General features: G+C 36.7%; 1 protein-coding gene across 24 annotated transcripts in view; it reads right to left on the bottom strand.

Annotated features, from left to right (window-relative positions):
- LRRC4C (leucine rich repeat containing 4C) overlaps nt 1-27,979 on the bottom strand; it is a 1,222,625-nt gene that overhangs the window by 727,909 nt on the left and 466,737 nt on the right. For 13 of the 24 annotated variants that reach the window (XM_021085274.2, XM_021085264.2, XM_021085273.2 and 10 more), the window contains one exon: nt 20,534-20,615. The gene's annotated coding sequence lies outside the window, so the exon portion shown is untranslated. Of the gene's footprint in view, nt 1-20,358; nt 20,616-27,979 lie in introns of all 24 variants that reach the window. The other 11 variants (XM_021085261.2, XM_085011406.1, XM_085011416.1 and 8 more) reach the window with 2 other exon arrangements.

The following is a 27,979-nucleotide window of genomic DNA, read 5'->3' as shown; positions in this document are numbered from 1 at the left end:
ACAACATAATTATTGGACCAGGGATCAAACCCACCCCACAGCAGTGACAATGCCACAGATCCTTAACCACTAGGCCACCAGGGAACTCCTGTAGTGTTAATTTTTACATGTATAGTATCAACAGTATAATCTGATGTAATACTCTCACTGGAATAGGAGTAATTGCCTGGCAAGTGGAAAGATTCTATTGCCTTTTCAGAGCCTAACACATAAGAAAACGCAGTTACGTTGGTGGGATAGTGGTAAGCACAGCTGCCTTTCATAAGAAAAGGCAGGCTCTCGCTTTTTTCTCTTTAAGATTCATGTTATGTTGTATATAATCATATATTCATATATTCTATTTATGTTCCATATACTTTATATGTATGTGTGCATTATATAAATAGATGAATGTGTGTGTGTGTGTGTGTGTTCTGTAGGTATATATTATTCACAGACAGGAAAAAAGGATAAAGGGTAGAAAAATCATTATTACTTGCTTTCAGAGAATTTATAATCTGTGAGGAGTAACAGTCATGTTAATATCTTATAATGATATGAGACAGAATAAAATAGAGGCTAAATAGAGTTATAAACATTGCATTATGGCAATACTAGCAAAAGGGGTGATTAATTTTGATATATGGAGTGCGTAGAGGAACAGAGAAAACAAAAACAACTCCACTAAAATAGTCACCTCTGAGAGGAGCCCAGAACAACAAGGTTTCAATATACAATGGTAATGATGGTGGTGCTGGTGGTTTGCATGTGTGTGTCTACATGTGTGTTGTTCAGGGGGTTGTTTTCCACACTGACAGAAATAGAGCTCTACAAGCATATCATTTCCCTATACACTATTAACTGAGCTATCCTTTCAGAATCAAATAGAACCTTCAGTTCAAGGTCTTTGGCTGAAGCTACAGCCACAGAGAGTAAGAGATTGTAGAACTTTTTTTTCTTACAGTCAAAACTATGTATTATTTTCCCCTCTGGCTGGGCACATGGAGTATCTGCTAACCAGACTGGAAGGAGGAAAGTTATCGAGAGGATGGCCATAGCATTTTTTTCTTGAAGAAACTCCCCCAAAGTAAGGAACAAAATGTGGCCAATACTATTCAAAAGAGTGTCAAAAAGCATTCAAAAATCAAAACAGGCTATTGGAGTTCACAGGTTCTTTAATATGCACAGCTACTATCTTCCTTTTAGCTTAATAAAGGGTTGCATAACTTTACAATTAAAGATAATTGCAGAGTGTGAAAACTGCATTGTGATAATAGAAACACAGAATGAAGCTTGGTGACAACGACAAGACAAAGACTTCATCAACTGAACACCTTGGAAGTATGTACCCTTTAAAATACAAATCCTCCTCTCCACAGCTTTTTTAAAAAATATACTGACTCCCCTTCTTTCTTTATACCCAACAGAAACAAGTTATTCAATGTCTTGACTGATTGGAAACTGAGCTGTGAGTTTTCCTTAATTTTTTCCTGAAGTTTATAAGTATCAATGATACTACTTTAATTCATTTGGAAGTTGAATTTGTTCTAAAATCAGATTCACTGCATTATTGTTCTGTGGTTTCTTTGGAAACCTTGCCAAAAACATCTTGCTAAATTTCATCCTGTTAAATAATTCCAATATAATTCACTTAAAATTACTTGAGCAGACAGAAGAAGCCAATATTAGATGCTATGATGTATAAAACACAGGTATTTTTACGATCAGGCACAAAACTTAAATTTAGGAGCCCTGCATTAGAAAAAGCAGAGTTTTTCTCTTTTTTTTTTTTTGCATACTGAATAGGCACTATAGCTTGATAAACATCATGTAGGATATTTCTTTCTGAGCGTTTTTAATAAAGATTTATAGCACTTACTTGGATTAGAGAATGAGAATGAAGGTAGAAGAACTTGTGAAGAAGTCAGTTTAGTTTCTCTCAGTATTGACAAATAAAGAGGCCAATTTCTGCCATCAGTTTACAAGGGCTTCTCAAAAGAAAAGGTATGTATGGTTGTGATGCCACAAGACACAAGCATATTCTCTTTCTTGAATGAAATAGGATGATTCAATAAAACAACAAATTGGCAAAGAGGTATATCTTTAAACTGCTTTAGCTACTTGTCATCATTTTTTCATGAAGTCTGATCAGATTTACTTATCAAAGACACATCCAGCAGTGTCCATCAAACTATGTACATAAAGGCAACAAAGCAAGAGGACTCAGAAAGTGGTGAACACATAACCGTAAACAAAAATCTCCAAAGACACCTCATTTGGAAAAATGTATCTGTGGGTAAATAAACAAACATCTGGGCAATCTTCGAAAAAATTGTCAATTCCCCAAAACGAATAAGGTCATCTTAATGTCCTATGCAACTTGTTGGTCAGTGGTAGCACCTCAAACTATTAAAATGAGTTTGTGGAAATCTATATAAATTAGACACTGATTTGGGCTTAATTTATGCATTTTCTAAATAACATGCAAATTTGTGTAAACCTAGATGTTAAAATAATATTTACAGGCTGTAAACGCTTCAATCTCACAATTTACGTGTTAATGTGGTAATTCAATTCAACAAACATTTACTGAACTCCCTAGCAAAGTACTGTGCTGGGTATAGTGGGAGCATTACCATACCATTTAGGGAATATACAACTAGAAGGTAAGATAGGCAGAATAAAGTGTAATTTTGCCCCTGACGTTATATCCATAGCAGTAGTTAATGCAAAATGAGATAACACATGGAATAACTAACACTTTTAAGGTGTCTTTTTCTTTATATTATACTGACCTTTAATGTGGACATTCCTCACCATTACACCTCTGGGGACAGGAGCTGGGAATAGTAATTTGCTTTCTTTCCTGCTTTAAATGAGAAAAATTTCTCTATTCTGGATAAGCTATACATTATCCATTTTTGTATCAATCCTTCTTTATGCAAAATTCTTTTTTTTTTTTTTGTCTTTTTGTATTTTCTTGGGCCACACCCACAGCATTTGGGTGTTCCCAGGCTAGGGGTCTAATCAGAGCTGTAGCCCCCAGCCTACGCCAGCGCCACAGCAACGTGGGATCCGAGCCATGTCTGCAACCTACACCACAGCTCACGGCAATGCCGGATCCTTAACCCACAGAGCAAGGCCAGGGATTGAACCCACAACCTCATGGTTCTTAGTTGGATTCGTTAACCACTGAGCCACGAAGGGAACTCTGAAATTCTTGTTTCATGTTTTAGGTTGTGGTTTTAACCATTGAGTTGATGAATTGTACCTTGCTTTCACTGAATTTATCTTAGTAAATATTAACTTCATCAGACAATATTTGGACTCAACATATAATTCACTTTCATGTAGTGAGCAAATTACATACATTGACGAGAAAGAAAAATGGTGGAAAGGAGAAGGGTATTAAAAAACACAAAGCAGACAAACAAAAACACAGCAACCATGATGTTAACACAATGGGAATTTTCTAATGACTTCATTTATGCATTTATGGTGGTCTGTCCACAGAAATTTCAAACATAGCACAATTATTTTCCTATTAGTGAAATTTACAGACCAGCCCCATGGAACCTATTTCAATGAGTTATTACCTTTCCTTTGTCAGTTGTGTTATACAAGTATAGCAGAGTGACAAGAAACCTGGGAATTCATACCAGTTGACCTTCTGTCTTTGTGAAGCAGTCTTTATAGTCCTTTCATATATGGTATTTTCTTTAATTCTCATAGCAGATATAATTATTATACTATTTGTTTAAAGGAAACAAAACTCAAAATGTTTCAGGATTTGGCCAAATTCACAAAGGTACTGAAAAGAAATACTTAAATGACAAGCTGCATTTTTAGGATCTCAGAAAGCACCTTTTTCCATTCTACCTGGTTGCCTTGATTAAGATTGGGAGATAAAATAGACAACTGTGAATCCCTTGTTTTCAGTACTAAAGGGGATTCTTTTTTTCATTTCTTTTTTCCTTCCTTTTATAATTGTACTTTAAAATTCAGAAGTAAGATTATCCTTTAGTCACATAATACTAAGAATCAAAATCAGACCTTTTAAAAAAATACAAAACAAAACAATTGTTGACATATAATCTCATAAGAATATGGATGTGATTCCACCATGGCTAAGATCCTCATGCAGGTTTAGGATACATCTATCATTGATCAATAAGAATTTATTGTGTTCTTTCTGCCTTGGATCCTATAGGAGCTGGAAAAATAACATGATTCAATTCAGAAAATACATATGGAGCGTCTATTTTATTCTATGTATTACCCAAGAGGAAGAGGAGAGGCTTAGAAGCAAGAGGTATTTCAGGAGAAGAATATATAGATGAAAAAAACCTAGAGCAGTTTTAATCTGGCTATGGAAATACAGGTAACACATATGTAGCAATTTAAGAAAACTGTATTCTTAATACCATTTGATCTATGGTCTGAAAATCATGTCCAATTCTAGTGTTTAATAAGTTATGTTCATTAAAATTCAGAAAGAATATTCAAAAAACCCTCTAGTAACACAACTATTTTAAGTATTTAATCAACTTTAATTTGAAAGTAGAATATTGGTTGATATTCATATTCATGAATTTATAAGTGTGGTTTTTTAAAAAAGCATCATGAAATCCATGTATCAAGTCCATGAGATAAATTTAGGTAACTGAAGCAGACAAAATCCAAAACAGTTCTTAGAGGAAAACTAAATATAATATAGTATTTCTAATATTTTACAACTATATAGTTTATTTTATAGAGTTAAGATAGTAAACATTTATACCAATCTAATTACTGACCTACCAACCCATAACAGTTCATGCTTTGAGAGGTTTTCCAGGGCTAGTAATGAGTTTGCTCTGATTACATGTGTGTCCAATTTGCAGGTAAAAACTGGAATATTTGTATCCAACTTGGCTGGAGTATTAAAGTGGGGAAAGGAGCAGCCAGAAGACAACGGTCATGAAACAAAATAACACATCTGTATCGAAGAAGGAACAAAGCTCATGGACTCATTAAGCTGGCATTCTTTTTTCTCTCTGCCTAATAATTATACTAACATTCTAGTAGCACATATTCTTTATTCTAATCTGAATTTAAATAAAGATGATTTTTCTCTGCAGAATCATCATCAGCACCAACTTTTTTTTTAAAGATAATCACAGCTTCTATTAAGTATTAAACATTAAAAAGAAACTTAGAATTAATTAACTATCTTGGGTATATTCAAAGGCGTAAACTATGTGGGTGGCAAATCTGAGAATGTTGGTAAACCAAGATTAGTACTGTATACTCTATCTCCCATTCTAGAACATAACAAATTGTGATTCATGACATCAAAATCCACTTCTTTAAATTTTTCATGTGCCTTAGCTCCTTTTAACCTCTACCCATTCACTCTGCTGATGCCTGCCCTCCTTAAATACATATTTACTTAAACTCTTACTGTGGCCACATAAAAATATCCCCTCCTTGTGCTACAAAAAAATAAAGACAATTAATGAGTATCAGTGTTCAGATCAAAAAACCTCTTGACCTTGATATATGTATGTCATGTCTTATCTCATTTAATGGGTCTTATCTCATTTAATGGGAGGTAAAACTCTCATATTTACTTTCTAAAATTGGGGGTGATAGCTCTAATTCTGTCACCATTTTTTTTTCTTCTTCTTATCTCCTAAATGTGACTAGAAAAAGAAAAAACAGAAACATATATCTGTAATGGAGAGATTATTCCTGAGAGATTTCTTAGGTAGCTCTCTCCAAGAACTTTAATAAAAATTCTGCCTGACCCCTCAGCTTGTGAATGTTTGGCTTTTAGAATGTGGTTGGATCTGCAATGTGTGCAAATGCCTAGAACTGAAAGATGTTTCAAGGCATTCTCTTTGTCCTAAGATAAAGAAATTAAATGGCCTCTAATGTATGCTTTCCACTTATAAAAAAACCTTGGGGTAATTATGAATGATCAGCCACTTGATAGTATTATAACAATAGACTCCATGGAGTAATAAAATTATTGTGGCTTTAGTGTCACTCAGAGCCAAATACCAACTGAGCTCTGCCATTTAATAACCATGTGATTTTAATGATTTTGAGGCTCAATGGTCTCATCTCTGCAAAAGGAGTAGCAAAAATACCTACTTGATTTTTGTGACGATTAAGCAAGATAAATGAGAACCATCACATTCTATAATTCAAGGGGCCACCATTTATAGAATATATAAAATAAGGAGTGCCTCTTGGCTTTGTGAAATGTGGTAGGCTTGAGTAACATGTGCAAAGCCCTTGCCTCACAGTTAAACACAAAGTAGATACTCAGCATTTGTATTTTTTAGTACCACTGCAGTAACAAAAACAGTGTGGGCTTGACATCATTTGCACATCAAGACTCTTGTTTATTGAGCATAGCAATAATATTCTGTGTCTGTTTTGGATTCCACATTCCTAGGACAATGCCTGGTTCATAGAAGTAACTCAATATCAATATATTGACTACATGAAGATAACATTAATCTTACATGATTGGGTGTTCCCGTCGAGGCACAGTGGTTAACGAACCCGACTAGGAACCATGAGGTTGCGGGTTCGGTCCCTGCCCTTGCTCAGTGGGTTAACGATCCGGCGTTGCCGTGAGCTGTGGTGTAGGTTGCAGACGCGGCTCGGATCTCGCGTTGCTGTGGCTCTGGCGTAGGCCGGAGACTACAGCTCCGATTGGACCGCTAGCCTGGGAACCTCCATATGCCGTGGGAGCGGCCCAAGAAATAGCAAAAAGACAAAAAAAAAAAAAAAAAAAAAAAAAATTACATGATTGGTAAATCAGAAGACCTTTGAAAACTTTATCCTTCAGTAAGAATTCCCGGTAAGTTTAGGTTTGAGGACAAGTGTGATCTGGAACACAGCTCTTCTGTTCCCTCAAGTGAAATAAGCTTTGGTGAATTTTTACAATGAGGATCTATAAAGCTATGGTATACACATAGCTTTTCAAACATAAAGTAATGCTAGTGAGTGGGTGAGTGGGTGGGTCTTCTGAAAAAAAGTGAGTGGGGTATTTGCCAAATAAATATGTGATGTTGGTATTAAGGCATAGACAGATTTAAAGAATTGTCGCCAAACATTCAAAAGAAGAAATGAAATCTAATTTACGAAGTTAACAAGGTACCAATTTTCCATTTGGGGAGAATCTAAACCAATGATATTTTCTAAAACTGTCTACTAGGTACATTATGCTCCCTCTAAGCAACCAGCCCAGAAGACGACATTCTTCCCTGGAGTTCCATTTTCATGTGAATCTTGACTCTTCAACTCACATTGTTACTTCTATCCACTTTTTAAATATGAAGAAAAGACTGGCTTACAGATTGGTCACTCACACTGTGAGAAAGCCTTTGAGCATGATGAGGAAACTGAGTTTCAGAGAAATAAATTGGCTTCCATCAATGTTACACAGTAGGAGGGGTAGCTGGTACTACAGCATATCCAGATTTGTGCCCTGACATAAATAACCCTACTCAATGTGGAGTTAAACCCAAAGTAAGGAACTACTTGTCTTCAATATCTATATATCTCCTGGACACCTAAATTTCTTTTATTGGGCCAAGGGCCATATCAGTATTATCACTACTATCAAAATGCATCAAAGTAACCTTGGAAATGGTCTTCTACCAATTTCTGTCTCTGTGTCCACCACAATCCATGTCCAAAACAAAGGGATATTTCTGAGTCATAGTATTCTAATTCTTTCATAAATGTTTAGCATTCTCCAAGTTACCAGTCAATTCACTAGCCCTACAGAGAAGAAAGGGCATGGCCCTATGTGTTCATTCTGTCCATGTTGTCTTGGTCAGTTGCAGTCACAGAAACTCAGAGTCAGAAGGGACCTAAAAACTAAAGGTCATGGACTCCAGCTCTAACTGGTTCCATGATCTCTAGATTTGAGTCCCAAATCCAAGCTTCTCTATCCTCGAGCAATGAAACTTGGACAGGTAAATCTTTGTTAAGTTTCAATTTCTACCTCTATGAAATTAAGACAGTAAGAGTTCTCAGCTCCTAGGGATGTTGAAAGGATTAACAAATCATAAGGTTGTTTAAAGGAGCTGGCCCTTTCTTACATTTCAGATTCAGTTTAAATGCCAGCTCCTCTGAAATTTCCTCCCTAATAACCTTATTTAAATTGATCTTTCTACTATTCTTTTAAACCCATCATCTTTTTTTTCTCCTTTATGACATAATCTGTGATAAATGATTTTGTTCATTTTCTCACTAGTTTACCTTCTGTCTCCCCGACAAATCCACCAGCTTTGTGAAGGCTGGGTCTGTCTGTATCCCCAAAGGTAAGCACAAGGCTGGGATAATGCTCCACATGAAACAAATACTAACAGATGGATAGTGTGCAATGACCAATTAATGTATATTTATGATCATTACTATATAGACCTCTGCACATTTCATGTGAATATTATCTGCTTCAATTATGCCAATAAGTTTATTTCAAACAACTTGAGGCATAATTTTTACATGTTTGAGAGACATAAAAAGACAAAAATATTGTCAGATTAAGAGTGGAAAATTTGAGAATGTAAAAAAAAGAAAAGCATTTTTTTGTGTGTTTTTTTTTAATCATTCAATGTGGCTTTATTTCTAATTGTCCAGCTGTGTCCCACATAGCCAACCTGAGTTCTAACCCGCTGAAGGTCCTAATGACCACCCTGGGGAGGACACTCACTGGGCAACCACCCTGACAGCAAGTCCAGTGTCTGGACCTTACACATGGGGAGGATGGGCTGACCTTGGCCCTGAGCCAGCTCCAGAGGTGGCTGGGCATTAGTAAATAGTCTTTGAGGGTGATGTGCCACCTGGAAGGGAGGGAGGGACAAGGCAAAAGACCTGCAGCTCCCACACTTAGCATTCCCCAGGCCCCTCCCCATATATATATGCACAACTGAATCACTATGCTGTACACCTGAAACTAAACACAACATTGTAAATCAACTATATTTCAATTAAAAAATTAAAAGGAGGAATTTCCGTCATGGCTCATCAATAACAAACCCAACTAGTATCCACAAGGAGGTGGGTTTGATCCCTGGCCTTGCTCAGTGAGTTAAGGATCTGGCATTGCTGTGGCTGTGGTGTAGGCTGGAGGCTGTGGCTCTAATTTGTCCCCTAACCTGGGACCTTTCATTTTCCATGGGTGCAAACTGCTCCCCGCCAAAAAAAAAAAAAAAAAGGAAAAAAAAAGAAACAAAATAACAACCAAAACTAAAAAGAATTGGAAATTTTGATGAGGAAAAAGGACCACATTATGAAAAATTATATAGAACCCGACTCTTTAGTGCTTAAAACCTATCCCAACTACCTCTACTCAGGGCTCCACTGCTTGCTGACCTCTAGTGACAGGAAGGTTATGCTCTTAGGATACAGTCCCATCCATTTTTAGACTGCTCTGATTATTAGGAAAAAATCTTTCCTTATGTTGAACAGAAATCAGTATCCTGGAAGCAAACATTCGTCGACACCGCTTCAATCCCCAAGATTGGGGAGATCATTTCTAATTACCACTCCCATAGTAGCCCCTTATCAAAATAAAAACACCTTTCAAATAGTCCTTGATTTTTCCCTTCTCCAGGTTAATTAAATCCACTTCAGTCAAGTTTAATCACACATCCATATTTGTATTCATATCTGTAGGATACCTTTAGCAGATAAGGCCACATATTCAGAATCATAACTTGGTGAAGACATTAAAGGAAAACATTTTCTTTTTATAATTATTTTATGGGCCTACAAAGCACACTCACATTCCTAAATGTATGAGATAGCATCTTGTTGGCATGTTCCTTTATGCATTGGTTTCTGGGCCTCAGCTCAGAACAGCCCTCAGCTAGGTGTAATAAATGTTCTATCGTCTTGCAGTGAGAAAGGTATACAGTTATTTCCCCCATACTGATAGGGTAAATGCATTTAGGTTTTCCCAAATCCATGAGAGGCTAGTTTCCCGTGTCCTTCCAACAGGAAGCTCTGATGATTCCATTCACTCGTTTGTTTAAGAGAAATCCACATGAATAGGACATGTAGGTCTTTGTAGTAGGCAGAACAATTCCCCTAAGATGTTCACGTCTTAATTTGTTGCATTACACAGCAAAAGGTTTTTTTGCAGTTACGGTTTATGTTACAAACCTTGAAATAAGGATTCTCCAGATAGGACGAATCTAATCAAATGAGTCTTTAAAAGTGGAAGGGAAAGGCAGAAGAATAGCTTAGAGAGATTCAGGGTCTAAGAAGGAACTGACCTGCCATCATGGGCTTTGAAGATGGAGAAGGCACTGAGCCAAGCAATGCGAACGGCCTGCAGAAGCTGAGAATGACTCTTGGCTGACAGCCAGCAAGGAAACAGAGATCTCAACCCTACTATTGCAAGGAACTCATTTTTAATTAGCAAAGAAATGGATCTGCCCCTGGAGTCTCCAGAAAGGAATGGAACCTTCTTGACACCTTGATTTTAGCCCAGTGAGACCCAGGACAGATGTCCATCATATAGAAGTGTGAGTCATTAACGTGGTAGTTTTAAATCACTAAATTTGTACAAACTTGCTACATCACCAATGGAAAACTAACACCATCTGGATGGTGGTAAATTAGTACCAATGCTCTGAGGGGGATATAATTCAGTAAGGGTTGGGTTTAGCAAGAACTGCATTACTGAAATCATCCAATCAGTGCTACCCTATACAGACATACTAAAACCCATTCTTCCTTGCTTCCTAAAGACAAAGGGTACAACTTCTTGTTGAAGACAATAAATTCAAAGTTTGGGAATAGTCCTAATTATCAGAGACTTTGCAGATGAGTTTGTATATTGCAAAGCAATTTTAGTTTTAATTTAGGGGAAAAGGGTAGATATATATAATTCAACATGTAGGAACAAGAAACTAACGCCTTGTGTTTCTCCATCCTTCTAATTTCCTTTTTTTTCCTCTTTCCCCTTCCCTTTTTCCTCACACCCAGCACCACACTATACAAATTTTCAAATTTTTGGAGTAGAGACTATAAGTACCCTTTTAATGAAAATGTAATGCATCATTTAATGAGAATATGTGTCCTCCACAAAACAACTGACTTTTCTCCTGACCTGTCCTAACATTGAATAAGCTATTTCTTCCACCAAGCTATTTCAATCTCTTGGTAGAGTGGTGTGATTAATCTTTACAACTCGTTTGAAGATATTTGCTCTAGAGGAAGCATAAAGTTTCTCGGAGTTAACAAAAGCCCTCATCTCAGTGAGTCTTTAGTGGTGTTGCCTTAGGATAGTTCCTGGCAGTTCATTAATTCTCTTGTCAAGATTATTTTAAATATGTTTCTGGTCCATGATATAATTCATCAACAAAAGTATACCCCAATGCCAGAATCTACCTTCCAGCTTGTTTTCTGTCTGTGTTTTTAAAATATATTTCCAGGTTTTTAATAAGTGTTATACTCCTCTTTAGAAAGTTGGCCATCACTCATAACTTTCATGACATAGAGATACAAAACATCCAAGAGAAAAAGCCATCTGCATTTTGCAATTCAAGGCAATGATACTGATATATTCGAACTTGTATTGCATAGTATGGATGAGGTTAACTCTACAAATTTGAAATGTCAAGCATCTTCTATTAATATTAAGAAAGTATCACCACATTCATTTAATTAAACAAATGTTTAATGAGTATCTTCTTATTTCTATGCATTGAGTCAAAGATAGGGCAACTGATAAGAAAAAAAATGGTGTTGCCCTCTTGGGAATTATAGTCTGGCATTCTTAAAGAAAAAGAATTGATGGGAGTTCCTGTTGTGGCTCAGTGGTTAATGAATCTGACTAGGAACCATGACGTAGCGGGTTCAATCCCTGGCTTCGCTCGGTGGGTTAAGGATCTGGTGTTGCCATGAGCTGTGGTGTAGGTTGCAGATGTGGCTCCAATCCCATGTTGCTGTGGCTCTGGCCTAAGCTGGCGGCTACAGCTCTGATTAGACCCCTAGCCTGGGAACCTCCATATGCTGTAGGTGCAGCCCTAGAAAAGACCAAAAAAAAAAAAAAAAAAAAAAAAGAAGAAGAAGAAGAAGAAGAAAAAGCATTGATGGGTATGAGTATGTAGCAGTCATTAGTATTTTTCACTCAATATCTCTAGCTTTTCTTTACGCATATGTTAGGACGGCACATTCCTACTCCTTTGAAGCTAATTGTTGCCATATACATATTGCTGTATTAACATGTGAGAAGAAGTTAAGTAAATCACTTTTGGGGTGGGGGGAGGTTTAATAGCCAGTGTGAAATATCCTTGTTCCTGTTTGTCCCCTTCAGCAAACATGGAAGCACTGTCAGCAGTCCTAAATAGGAATGGAATAGAACAGAACTGAGCTCCAATGTACAGTAGGAAAAAAAAAAAAATAGAGGAGGGGTTCCTGTCATGGCTCAGCAGAAAGGAATCTGACTAGTATCCATGAAGACACAGGTTCAATTTCTGGCCTCACTCAGTGGGTTAAGGATCTCACATTGCCGTGAGCTGTGGTGTAGGTTACAGATGCAGCTCGGATCTGGCATTGCTGTGGCTGTGGCATAGACTGGCAGCTATAGCTTCGATTCAGGCCCTAGCCTGGGAAGCTCCATATGCTGATAGTGCAGCCCTAAAAAACAAAAGAAAAAAAAATGTATATGCCTTTGTTATCGGAAGCCACTGATATGTTAGCACTGTTTTTACTGAACAAGTCTATTTAAACTCTTAAGGAAACTGACATCTAAAAGAGGAATGCTATCATACCAAGAACTAAAACGTATGACCTTGGCTTAACTGACAAAAACAGTGAGAAAATTGTTAAAGGAGACAAAAAAACATTGTAGCCTCTCTTATGAAACAGCAAAGCATTTGGTGAGGATGTCACCTCTTATAAATTGTCAATTATCCCATGCAACTAATGAACGTGGATCTTTAGGAAAAAATTAGAACATGGAATGTTGATTCTTTGTATTGTCTATGTTTAGCAAATCAGTAGGAAAAAGAAAGATGAGCTCAGAAAATAACCCTCCCATTTATAATTAGTAATTAAAGAGAATAAATGCAGTCTACAAATGCAAGGACTTGAAGCATAAAATATAAAACAAGCAGAAAGTGCATTAAAACTCAGGCTGTAGTAAGGATCCAATCAAAATATGACCAGCACACCCCTTGTTAAAATCTCTGAAGTGATGAAGGTGTCAGAATAAGGATTCAGCTGCCTAGTAATTGCAATTAGACATACAGGCTATAAAATTAGACGCAAAGGGTATTGCCTTTCCATGGAAACCTAATAAGCTCTAGGTGCCCACAATTCAGTCTTGAGAGAGAGAGAAAGAAGTGACTAGAGAAGGAAACCAAAGAAATATAGCAAAAGCTAAGAAGCATACCTTTACAAGTACCACCAGAGTAGCCATCAGTACACATTGTCTACCAGAGTCAAATAAATAAGGAGCCAAGCAAGTTTTTGAGGCAAAGACTTATACTTGAAATTTTAAAAACACCCTTTGGCAGAAAGTAGGCTGAAAAAGCTGCTTATCGTACTTAGAACATATTTCTCTAAGGTGCATTTCAGATGCAACCAAGGATGATGATAAAAAAAAGAATATCCCAAAATAAGATAAATTGGAAATTCATGAGCAGAAGAACCCCTTCAAGAGAGCAGAATTACACCTAAAGAACAAAACCAATCCTTCAGAAGTGGTTATTCCCGTCAGTGTTTGATAACCTATAAGCTGTGAGAAGGGCACATAATTTGCCCTTTGATACATAGATCTCCAGGGTTATAGCCACACTGATGAAGAAACTACTATAGGGCCTCTTTTAGGGTCTCAAACTGAGCCAAACTCTGCAACTCGATGCTTCTTCTGGGTTGTCTATGTAGAGAGGAAGTAAATGTGTTTGGCCTGGAAACGGGAGTCACTATTAGGCAGGGTTCTCCATAGAAACACTACCATAGGATATGTGCCTGGGTGCCTGTGTTTATTGTTCTCTCTTGGACCGTATAAATTGTATCCCTCCTTATACGAACCTTAGTACTCTGTCTGAGGACTGCACTGTGTGGCAGAAGTGAGACAAATGCCTGTGAATATCATTAGATATCATTTTTGCCCACTTGAACATGGTCTTTTTCAAATGAAGAACGTGTTCTGTCAGGAATATTCACAATTTCTGTCCAAAGACAGACTACAGGCAGAATTCCTTTTTGCTCAGAAGAGATTAATCTCTTTTTTTTTTCATATGTTACCACTTATATTTGGAATCTAAAATACAACACAAACGAATCGATCCACACAACAGAGGAGTTCTTCTGTAGGTTAAGAACCTGACATAGTATCCAGGAGGACACCAGTTTGATCCCAGGTTTCCATCAGTGGGTTAAGGATCCAGGGTTACCATAGGCTGTGGTGTAGGTCACAGACATGGCTCAGAGCCCGCATTGCTGTGGCTGTGTTGTAGGCCAGCAGCTGCAGCTCTGACACGACCCCTAGCCTGGGAACCTCCATATGTTATAAGGGGGCCCTAAAAAGATAAAAGACGGAATGTGGGGACAACAGGGCTGGGGAAGAGGAAAAGCCTAAAGATAAACAGTATGTGTGCTGGCCCTGCCAGGTCACCAAATGGAAAGCTGACACTACCCCCACCCATCCCAGCAACCAACACCCTGTCTGGCAACACCCTCTCCTTTTCCGATGAGATACCCAAGCGCCTTAGATGGACTAGAGGCCCACCCAAGGGTCAACATAGTTCATAAAAAGCACCCCCCCTCCACACACCAAAAAGCCAGGTTTCATGACCCCACAACGTCAGACACTGAGAAGCCCCCAGGAGGCTGACCAACAGGATTCACGGCCTGCACGTGGTTCATCCCATGGCGGGGGTCCGGCTCGAGATTAATCTCTGCTCTAATAAGGCCTTTAGCTGGTTGAATGAGGCCCACCCACATTAAGCAAAGTAATCTCCTTTACTCAAAGTCTACTCATTTAAATGTTCGCCTCAACCAAAAATCACCTTCACAGAAACATCTAGAATAATACCTGGCTAAATATCTAGCTACTGTGACCCAGTCAAGTTGACACACAAAATTAACTATCACAGAGCTAGTTGAGTATTTTTGTACAGACAGGGGTCCTATACAAAAATATTTCAGCTTTTTTTTTTTTTTTCCTTCTGTGTACCATCTTCATAGCTCCTTCTCAGACTCCTGCCATCCTGTTTCTCCCACCATCCTCTTTCACTTTTAAGCACCCCTGTAAAAGCTTGGGCCCACCCAACTTCACTTTCCCACCCTCCAGCTCCCATGAAGTTTGATGACACTCATGAAATTAGGTGACTTGCTTTCACCAGCAAAATGAGAGCAGAGGTATCACATGCCACTTCTGAATGGAGCTTTAACCAGACAGGACAAGATTTTTGCACTTTGTTCCTTAGTCTTCATAACCCTGAGTGGTCCAGGGAGGATTTGCTATGTCACCCTGGATTCTGGAGAGAAGATGGTGAGGAGCAAAGCCTTCAGCTCATGAGCAAATACTACGTAGTGTACATGAGAAGAAAGCCTAGGAGTTTTTAAACCATTGAGGTCATTTGCACTACAGCATTATATAGGCTATCTTACATTTGAATGAATGTATAACAAGAGAAACATTATCTTAGGAAGAGATGTTAGATGAAATGATTAGAGCAGAGTATTTGGGTTTGGACAAACTAATGCTGAATTTTGAGACTGTCCCTTTCAAGCTCTGTGACTCTAATAAACATTGCTCAGTTTCTCTGATATTGGTTTTTATCATCTGTAAAGCAGAGATAATTATGCATTTCTTGAACTTTTCCCATACGACAGGCATTATTCTAGGCACTAGAAAAATACAGATCGATGAAATGGATTTGGAAAAACATTCCATGTCTATTGACAGAAAAAAAAAAAAAAGGACGGAAACTTCAGTCCACTCCAAACACTGTAGATAGACCATAAATGTTCTGATTTCCTCTATGTTCTTACTTTAATGTAGAAAGATCCCAACCTTTACTGTTAACAGTGCTGATACCACCTGCTAACAGGTGGCTTAAAAAAGAAAGTTAAAGTGTAAGTCGTTTTTCCTTTAATCAACATAAATGCCAAGAAACAGTCAGACTGGAGTTTCACTAAATTGCATGTTTGCTTTGGCATTCAGTACAAATGCCAAATTCATCACAAGTCTCCAGGGGAAAAGATTACTTTCCAGCAGGCAGTGATGCTGACTGGGGAGAATGCCTTCTTTCCTTCTTCCCTATGACCTCCACGTTCTAGGCTGTGTTCTCTCCTCTTAGTTCATTCTCAGTAAACATGACTCAGATGAGAACATAAGTGCACACTTAATAAAGGAAAAAATAAAAACAGAGAATAAGAGTGATATGAAACTTATGAATGCTCATTAGGGATGAAGGAAGAAAAATCAAAATAAGCACTGCCATGTCAGAAGAGCACTGTCATGTGCTATAGGCTGAATGTTTACACCCCCACTTCTTCCCCAAGTTCATATATGGAAACCAAATCCTCAACGTGATGGTATCTGGAGGTGGGCCTTTGGGAGGTGCTTAAGTCATGAAGGTAGAGCCTCGTAATTGGATTTGTGTCCTTGTAAGTGACCCCGGAGAACTTCCTCTCATCATCTTCCATGTAAAGATGACTGTCTACGGATGAGGAAGCAGGGACTCACCAGACACCCAACCTGCTGGTCCCTCGATCTTGGACTTCCAGCCTCCAGAACCGTAAGAAATGATTATTTGTTGTATAAGCCAGGTAATCAATGATATTTTGTTAAAGCAGCCCAAATGGACTAAGACAGCTTCTATCAGACTGATAAATACTAAAACAAACCTGAATCACTCTTCTATATTACTTTTTGGATACAGTAGGGATGTAAAACACTTGAATTATGTGTGTCTGCTATGGCAATATTTTATTTGGGGGAGTTGATTCTACTAAAATAGTAAAGCATAGCCACAAAAAGTTATGAGCATATTCATCCTGGCACTTTCCTGGTAATATAATTTATTTGGATATAATATATTTTAAATGCTAGAGGATTAGCCACATAAATCAAGATTAATATATACAAAGAAATATCACACAAACTTAAAAAAAATTACACACAGCAAACAAAAAGAAAAAATATTTACAATAAATGAAAAAATTGAACTATGTACACAGAAAAAAATATTTGAATGCATTGTGCATGCTTGATAATAAATGCTGTATTAGGCAACAAAATAGCACCTTTGTTGCAATATGTAAGGATCTTCTATGTATTCTCTGATATTCCTGAAATGAGTGTGCACTGCTATTTTATAAAGTAAAATTAGTCGAAAAATAAGCACATTTTGGTAAAAGTAAAACCTTGCTATATCTGTATTATAGCAGACACTGACCATTAAAGAATATCATCAAATATCTAGTCTTGACCAAAGGTATGAAAGTGTGTATTTGCTGATGGCTGTTCAATTTGTGCCATCAGTAAAAACCACAGGTGATTTTTTAAGTTGCCAAAAAAGATATCTTGAGTATACAAGAAATGCTAGCTTCTTCCAAGAGTAGCAATAGTGGAAAATATAATGTCAATTCTGTCCATGTTGAATTAGAAATGAAAGGATTCCAGCCCTTTTCTCTTTGGAATGACTTGTTAGATAGATGATTTTCCTAACATGTTATTAAAATCTCTTCAGGCAGTCAAAAATGGATTAATAGCAAAGGGCATATTGATTAAAATGTAATTTCTATTATTATAACTAAATGCTGTCTTTGCCTACAAGTGGAAAGTACTCAGAGGCATTTTTTTTTTTTTTGACATATTATAGTTCACTTTAGTGTTCCACACAGAGCTTGATTTCTGCTGAATTACTGGGAGGAAAGATATATGTAATAGGCCACTGTATGACCATTTTACAAAAGAAGATATTATCTCAGAGGGAAGAAAAACTTTTGATTTATTTTTAATACTTCTTCCTAAGGAATCAGCATAAACATTTTTCTCTTTGTAAACTGATCCAAAACATACTTGACTTCAAAGACTATTTGAAAGTTTAAAAGGGAAATGTAATACAAATATTTTCTTTAAAATACTATAACTCAAGCAGTGAAATTAACTAATTTCTTTGTTTCACTAGTTGAATTTTATGGGGGTTTCTGGTAGTGATTTTCATGATTTAAAATAGCAAGGACTTCTATACAGACATAAGTGAGGAAGTAAAACCTTTCCTTCAGAATTCATCGCCACATTCACACATACATACATACGCTCACTCACCAATGTCTGGTAATCTAAAAAATTAAAATATTGAGCTATCATAGACTCTGCTGTTTTATGTATCACATAAAAGGAAAACATGCTAAAGTTACACTATTTTGGACTGTAATAAAATGTGCTTCAGTTTTATTAGAGGTGGAAAATTTTTTTTACAAAAAAAGGTGCATTATAGAATTGATGAAATTTGCTAATTCATTACATGAATGTAGGTACATATCAGAGAATGCCATTATAATTGCAATAATCCATGTTTTAAAACCTGTATTCAATATCTGTTTCACTAAATAATAACTAACATTTTTTTTTAGAGCCACACCCATGGCAAATGGAGGTTCCCAGACCAGGGGTCAAATTGGAGCTGCAGCTGCCGGCCTACACTATAGCCGCAGCAATACCAGATCCTTAACCCAATGAGTGAGGCCAGGGATCAAATCTGCATCCTCATTGATACTAGAGGGGTTCATTAACCGCTAAGCTACAATGGGAACTCCCAGCACAGGGTTCTTTTTTTTTAATTATTATTTTTATGATTTGAAATGGTTTATAAAAGGTTATTCCATTATATTTTCACATTTTTATGTTAGGAGCAAAATATTTAATCAAACATAACACAAATGTGGTCAGAGAAATTTTAGAGGATCCTTCAGTATTTAAAGGTATTAATTCAACTCACTAGTAATTACTGACTAGCAAAGACTTTGTTAAAAGTTGTGAGGACTAAGGAAATACCAGGTTAATTGTCCTGAGTCTAGGGGCTCAGGCCCTGATGAAGTGATAAGGCATATACATAATTAAAAGTTATTGAGATTATCATATAGCATAGAAGAGAAGTATTTGAAATGCGGTCATGGATTGACTAATAGAGAAAGGAGCTATTTTGGTTGGTTATTTTGGTAAGAGTAATTTAAGCAGTGCTTGAAGCAAAAATTTAACACTCAGGTAGAGAGTGGGAAGTGAAAGGGTAGCTAAAATTAACTCATTTAATTATTGAGCCCCTACCATTTTAGATATTGTGCGAGGTACTAGAAATACACTGTTCTACAAAATAAAAATAGCTTCTACTTTTGTTGGATTTACCATGAGTTTGGAAAGAACATTGACTGTCCTGGAGAGACTTTGCATGGGTAAAAGTGGCTAAGTGGGTGGAGGATAAGATAATAGTGAGGTGAAGGAGGCTTGTTTTGATTTTGATTGGCTGAATTTTTTCCAAGGTAAGAGACATAAAAGCATGATGATTTTTCTACCTGTGGGGAAGGAACTAGACCCATGGAGAAAGGCAAATCAGGGAGGAAAAGCTGATTTAATAAAGTTTATAAAGAAATGGAAAGTGTTAAGATTAAAATTTGATATGGGTACAAAGTTATTTTGAGTAATAGGAAATAGACAATAGACAGAAACAGAGCTATTTTAAAGTCTAAGGAAGAAAAAAATCAGTGATGTTCACACCAGATAGCCTCATCTTTCCAAGACTGCAAGAGGTTGTTTTATACAAAATTGAGACAATCTAGGAAAATTTGGAGCCCCCAAAAAACATAAATTTTGAACAACCATGAAAGGGCTGGACCAAACGCTTTAGTGGCCAAATTCCACTCAGGACCAAATAGGGTCGGGCAGCCTGGAAAATGACCATCATATGACCATCTATGATACATCAACAAACAAGCGTGAAGCCTGATCCTGGCCTGAATGGAGCATTTGATCTAGTAAAAGACACATGAAATAATCACACAAATAAATACTAACTTGACAATTAGCAAGGTTAGTATGGCAGAAGATAGTTGATAGAGAAAAAGAAGGTTAGAGGGAACTGTCCATTTGGCTGATTTGGATTTAGGCAAGGCAAATAAAACTAAATGTGGTATCTGAAGGGCCAGAATGACAGAGAAAGATAAAAAGATGACAAGTCATGTCTTCAGTAGGAGTCAGAGAGTGGGAGAAGTGGGAAATATACACAGTTGTGGTCAGAAAGCAGGCTTTCAAAGTTTTACTAGAAGCAAAGCAATTATGAGAGACAATAATTCTTGGCAAAAATAGAAGGCGCATCCTTAAATGAAAAGTCAAGCCCTCATCACAGACAGACATACAATCCCCCTGCCCCCACCAGCGAGAGCTTGTCCATGCCAAGGATCCAGCAATTAACCAGATTAATTCACAAACCATCTATATACTCCAAAGCACTTTAAGTCATATGCAAGACAGTTTTTCTTTTTCCTTTTTCTTAAAGCTATGAACGTTGTACTCACATACATTCAGTGTGTCAGATGTTCTGGACTATTTGATCCCACTCTCCCTGGGTGATCTTGCAGCCTCACAACACAGAGAACCATTTCTAGGAAAGAGATCAAATTAAAACATGACATTACATTTAAGGAAGTTAGAAAATAGCCCAAGCAGAATTATTTGAAATTAAAATCTACCTAATGGAGTAACCTACAGGGAACAATTTCTATTTCTCTCTATTTTTCCAAGGGCACATTCATTTCACAATATGTCATGCTTGAGGCTTTTCCCAGAATATAAAAGGCTTTTTAAAAAATGATAGTAATTATAACATTTGGTTCTGTATAAATATCTCACTTTATCAAAATTTTCTTTATATTGGACTGTTCAGCCAGATTGTCCATAAAGGCAAAAAGATGCATCTACTGCTCTTTCAACCCCCGTTTTACTTTGTACTTCTTTACTCCTATTTTTACCTTCTATTTCAGTCAAGTAAATTGATTGCTCATCCCTGGATATGTTCTGCCTTTTCATACTTCTAGCGCATTGCTTATGCTATCTTTTCAGCCTGAAAGGTCATTATTCTTTTGTTCCATTTCCTACCCCAAAGACTTGTAGGGTTCTTTAATACCCAGCTCAGATATGATCTATTTTTCCCCCTGAAGCTGTCTATCAAAATTAATTTCTACCTCATCTATCTATAGTCCTATAGTCCAACAGATTGTTGATTATCATTCATTATGAGAACATTTATAACCAATGTATTAACTCTTTGAGCTTTAAAGGCAGAGAGAATGTTTTACCAGTGAGAAGTATTTTTTTTTCTTCTATTGTTGTTGTTTTCTTTAATCAGCATCTTCCCTGTGCATTCAACAGTTGCTCCTTCCTCTCTCTTGATGGGATCAGACATTAGGAATGCTTCGGTCAAGATCTTACACTCTACCAATCTGAATTCCTTTCAATTGAATTATTTTCAATTCAAACACCTGTTTAACTTGGCTTCCAAAACATCATTCTCTTCAGTTTTCCTTCTTCAATGGATTACACTTTCTTAGTCCCCTCATAAGTTTTTTTCCTCGTTTCTTCAGCCTTGTAAAAATATGATGCCCTGTGGCTCACATTTTGAATATCTCCTGTTTTCTATTAGATTCACTCCCTTGCACATCCAATCCAGGCTTATTATTTTAAATACCATCTTACTTCTGAGACTGTCAACTTTCTATTTTAGTTCAGATCTCTAAATGAGTGCCATACATATAAGCAACTGTCTATTTGATAGACCCACTCTGAGTTCTAATAGACAATTTGAAATGAGTGTATCCAAAACAGATCTTCCTGTCACTACCAATTTTCTCTTTCTATAGTTTATTCTCAGGGAAAGGCAACTTCATCCTCCCATTTTCTAATTCCAAAATTCCTGACTTCATCCTCCAAATCAAATATGTTAACAAATCCCACTGGAGCTAACTTTTATCCAAAATGTATCTAAAATCTGATCACTTTTTTTCATCTTCATTTTAAAACACTGGTTGCAGACTGTAAATTTTGTTACGTTTTATTACAATGGAATCCTTCTTTACTCTATCCCTTCCTTTTGTCAATTGTTAAAATAGCAGCTAGAACAATTCTGTCAAAAGGTAAATCAGATTGTGTCTTTCTGTGTTCAAACACTTCCAGTAGCTTCCATTTCACTCTAATAAAAGCCAAAACATCTAAAAAGGGTTGGTGAAATGCTATACAAGCTGGGCCCATGTTAGCTCTCAGACCTGTCTTCCTTTTTTTTTTTAATTGAATTACAGTTGATTTACAAAGTTTCATAGTAGAGCGAAATGATTCAGAAATATATATATATATATCTATATATATATATATTCCTATCCTTTTCAGATTATTTTCCTTATAGGTTATTACAAGATATTGAATACAGTTTCCTGTGCTACGCCATAGGTCCTTGTTCATTATCTATTTTATATATAATGGTGTGTATTTGTTGATCGAAAATTCCCAATTTCTCCCTCTCCTTCTTTGCCCTTTGGTAACCATAAGTTTGTTTTCTATCAGACCCCTCTTCTTTGTTCGTTCTGCTCACATCACAATGACCTCTTGGTGGTTGCTCAAAAATCCCAGGCATGTTTCACACTCTGGACTTTGCTTCTGCTGTTCCCTCTTCCTGGAAACCTCTTCTGTGGATCCAAGTAAACCTCTGGTGCATCTCCACCGGGCATTGCCTGGAATTTATTCATTTCCTAAGTGAAGGCTTCCCTATCTGCCCTATTTAAACATGGAATACCATATACCTGTGATTGCTTAACCTTATTCTCTCCTTCATTTTCTTTAAAGAAGTTATTTCATCTAGGATACTATATCTTTCATACATACACTTAATTTTTTTTTCTCTTTCAATTAAGCAAGTAAACTCCATGAGGGGGGAGGATTTTCATTGATTTTATGCACTGCTAATTTCTGGTGCCTTGAATTATGGCTCGTCCATGATAGGGGATTAAATATATTTTCTTGAAAGAATTTATTCTTCTCACATGAGAAAGCTAGTTTCCAGTTCCCAGTCTACCATGTTATGGTTATGCAACTTCATTCTAACTGAGTCTCAGATCCTTAGCTATAAATTAGTATAGTAACATCTTCTCAGGCACTTCCACAGGGGAGCTCAGTCATTAAAATAGGACAATCAGTAAAAAATGTTATTTGAGCATCAAAAGGTATTAAACAAGACATCACAACTTGAATAATACACAACATAGTTGAACCTTATGTATACTTTACACATACACTTTAGCACCAGTAATTTTTAGAGCTCTGACATAATTCATAAAGGTAACGTGCTGAACGAAGCATGAAAGTTGGGTCTTTAGATTCTAAGGTAGACTATTTTATACTGCAATAACTACTATTAACACCTAAAAATAGGCAATTTGTATTTGCCTGATTTAAAGAGTCAGAGAAATATATATGGTGTATATAATATCTAGCAGGTTTAAGCATTCGCTCTACACAGAGCACTATCCTAAGTGATTACCTATATTATTTTATTTAATTCTCAAGTAACACTGCAGAGTTGCAGCTATAAGAATCTCTATTTAAAAATGGAAAAACAGGCATAGAAAGAGTAATTCATTTGTATAAAGACACAACTATAAGAGATAAAACTGAGATATCAACCTAGACACCTTTGTGACACTGAAATTTTTAATTTGAAATTCATTTTTCACTGAGATATAATTGACATAACATTGTCTATATTTAAGATGTACAACACAATAATTTTATATATGTACATACTGCCACAAAATATATAATTACTACAATAAATTTACTTATTATCAATCATTGCATATTGTGGTATTTTTTCCCACTCTCCTAGAAACTTTCAAAAATATGATTGTTAACCCTAGTTATCACATTGTCATCCTCAGAATATATGAGTTGGAGCCAATAGAGCCGAGTTCCCAAAAGCCGGTCACTTTTACACATAAGTGAAACAGTTTAGTATCATAAGCCTAATAACAAGTTTTAAAAAAGAAAAAAAAAAACAGAGTAACGGATACTATATAACATTCTTTAGACCTAGTTACTTTATGGTATTTAGTTACTCAAGACAGACTGATCTCAATAATTCACACTTCTTTGTAATTGCCTCTCTGCACTGATTCATTGCAATGTTGGAGAGTAATAGCAGTAATTCACTCTGTGATTACCAAGAGCCAATAAAATAGTTATGACAAATATCAATCTAATTGGAAGTGCCACTGCACTAGAGAATGTTCTATCAGTAGCAATCACGCATTAGCAGAAGGGGACAAAGATAAATGAACAGGCCCAGGTCCTCCTCCAAATCTGACAGTTCGTTTCCTTCTGATAAACAGCTATTCTAGCAGGGGGAGAAAAAAAAAAAGAAGAAGAAGAAGAAGAAAGAAATGTAATCTCCCTCTGACCTTTCCTCATTTGGTTGAGAGCACTATGACAATTCTGAATTGTCATAGAAATAAGTTCCAGGAGAAGGGTGAAGAAATCCTACAGATAATTCACCCTATGTGACAACAAACTGAGGAATGGTTTTAGAATATGCTTTTCCCACAATACCGTAGAGTCTAGATTCAAATCATGATAGCCGTAATTCACTCTGTGATTACCAAGAGCCAATAAAATAGTTATATAGTTTATTATAATGATAATAAAAATCACAGCGGTAGGTAGAATATGCTGAACATATACAATGTGTTCAATATTGTGGTTAGCACGTTACATGATTTGTTTCGATTCTATGTTGTACAGATTGATTTGGAAATGCATGTGGTTAATTTGAGCCAGAGAGGGAATCTTAGGTAGATAAACATGGCATTCCCCCACATATAACCTAAGTGAGGCAACCTCAAGAAAACTGAGGCATAAAGGATTTAAGTGATGGTCTCAGATCATATAATTAATGAGGGACTTCCTCCTGGACTTCCTTCCTCTTCCATTCTTCTCACTAGGCTATTCTGTCTCCCATAGCCCCCTCAATTAATTATGGAGGGAATTATTTAATTGTATGAATTTCAAGCTCTTTTGCAAGCAGAAAATGCTACGATAAAACAATCTTATCTTGCAAAGATATACATTTCAATATAATTGGGAACTACTAAATTTCACAACTCTGCTGAAGGCAGTGAGTAGGTAGCCAGGTGGGTTTGGGGCAAGAAGAGATAATATCATCCAGGTATGAAAATGACAATTATATAATTGTGTAGTGTTATGTAAACATGCTTAGGATATAATATCACATGAAAGAAGGAAATTTCAAAACAGCATATTTACTAAAAATATGCACATACTATATGTGTCCCGATAATGAGATTGGATAACATGGAACAGTTTTCTCATGATTTTGGGGGGCATGATGTAAAACCGAGTGACACATTCATTTTGAACATTAGTATTTTTACAAAATTGTTTACATCTTAATTTTGAAAGTAAGATTTAATTTTTAAAATAGAGGCTATAATGACACTTCTGAAATTCAGAGATGCTGTGGTTTTGGTGTTCACATAAATGTAGCCAAAAATTATTGTCACAGTGCTTGTTACACATGACTCAAGAACCGCTTTCAAATTTTTTTATCTTCTTTTCACAACCATAAATCCCAGCATACATACCAGTTTGTAATTAATCTTAAATACTCATTTTTTTTTTCTTAGAGATAAACTTACAGTATGTAAAGAATGGGTAGCCTGAAAATGAAAAATGCCTTTATTTATCCATTCACTTACCCATTCATTCAATACACCAAGTGCTCACCCTTTCAGGTACAATTTTAAGAGCTGAGGATGTAACAGAAAATAAGAAGCTACTTTGTAGCTAGCTCTGGGTCTGTAACAACCCAAAGTTTAACTTTAACTCTAAGAAGGGGAAGGGTTCAAGAAAGGAGTCTTGTCCTGTGAACAAGTGTTTACAGTAAAATAATTGTGTTGCAGAAAATAATTTAGAAATAGTTTTCCAACTACGGTCCTTTTACTCATGCACCTGGTCATCAGAACATCTGTTCCAGCAGAAGAAAAATATCACGAAGACAGAGGCTTGTTTAGTTTGCCACCATATCTCCAGCACCAAGGACAGTACCTATGCCTTGTCCATGGGGATCCAATCAAGTAGTTCTGTTCATGCCACAATCTAGATTACCTTCTTACAAAAATGAGTCAGATTTTGGTTCTACTTCTCAAGGGCATTAGTCCAGATGCCTAATTACGGTCATGTATAAAGCACATACTATATATCAGACATATAATATGTGCTATTATTTTAATCTCATGCTACCACAGCACCATCACTTTTTATTTCACCTAACTATGCCTCCATTTCCTCATCCTTAAAATTGGTAATGATGATACTTAGTTATTGGAATTGTTTTTTTGCTGTCCTTTTTTTGTTCTGTTTTGTTTTGTTTTTGTCTTTTTAGGGCCCCACCCTCAGCATATGGAAATTCCCAACCTAGGGTTGAATCGGAGCCACAGCTATTGGCCACAGTCACACCCACAGCCACAGCAATGCCAGATCCTTATCTCACTGAGCGAGGCCAGGGATTGAACCCATAGCCTCTACAATACTAGTCAGGTTTGTTACTGCTAAGCTGCACTGGGAACTCCTGGAGTTGTTTTGAGAATTCCTAGCATGAATAAGGTTCCCACGAAAATGCCTACACTCATAGAATATAACATACAAATATATGATAATATACTATTATTTGAAGCGGATGATAACATTTTGAAATAGATTCATTTTGTTATTTCTATTTTACAGAAAAGGAAATAGGTGCATGGTAACCAAGCAATCTCACCAAAAAGCCCATAGTTTATAAATTGCTGAGCTGCTGAGTTTGGAAATAGTGCTCCAGTCTTTCTGTCCTCTTCTCCATATTCTTGTTGACATTCTTAAATCAGACCTTAACCACTTCTGCTTAGACTCTCAGTAACTAGCTTTCAGATCTCCTTTTTGTTTGTTTGTTTTTCTAGTTTTATCTACAAGCCTTTGTTTCATACTGTCTCCTTTTGACACATCTTTTAAAGAACGTATCAAATAACAGTATTGTCCTCTGTGTTAGAAGCCAAGAAACTCTCCATTGCCTCTGGGATAAACCACAAAGTGCTTAGAAGAACACTGCATGATTTTGATTTGATAAATGAATCCTCAAAGTTTCTAGTCAAAACCCTAGACAACTGAACTATAAGATTGGATAATCCAAAAAATAGGCAGATCTGGGTACAAGTCACTGATGATCCAATTACTAGTTGTACAACCCACCCCCCCCACCCCACAAGTTATTTCACTTCTCTGATGCTTAGTATCCCATTTGGAAAATAGAGGGTTTTGGTGCACATAATAGACAGTAAATGCCTATTATTCTTACCTTTTTTTTTTTTTGTCTTTTTGCCATTTCTTGGGCCGCTCCCGCGGCATGTGGAGGTTCCCAGGCTAGGGGGCGAATCGGAGCTGTAGCCACCGGCCTACACCAGAGCCACAGCAACGTGGGATCCGAGCCGCGTCTGTGACCTACAGCACAGCTCACCACAACACCTGATCCTTAACCCACTGAGCAAGGCCAGGGATCGAACCTACAACCTCATGGTTCCTAGTCGGATTCGTTAACTACTGCGCGATGACAGGCATTCCCTATTATTATTATCATTATCTATAGTGTAACAACAAGACAAAGCATCTTTAGGAGATAATACATGAAAACTTAGAGAGAGATTCCCAGTATGAGAAACGGAGTGAAAAAAAGTAAAAAAGAATTGTCCGTGTCAAGCAATGACATAGGATTTCACTTGGTGGCCGAACCAGTATAATTGTGTGAAAGAGAAAATGTAGTTATAAATGGACTATTTAATTATTTATTTTCTTTTTAGCATAAACAGTCCAACGACAAAGAAATAAGTTCTATTTTTGTGTGACTCAGAACAGGTTCGTAATGGATTTACCATC

This window comes from Sus scrofa, chromosome 2, assembly GCF_054392235.1.
Source record: "Sus scrofa isolate SSC_HxYL_T2T_F1_AM1 chromosome 2, Sscrofa_HxYL_maternal_Yorkshire_Landrace_v2.0, whole genome shotgun sequence".
Taxonomy (NCBI): Eukaryota; Metazoa; Chordata; class Mammalia; order Artiodactyla; family Suidae; genus Sus; species Sus scrofa.
This window is presented reverse-complemented; position numbering and strand designations above follow the sequence as displayed.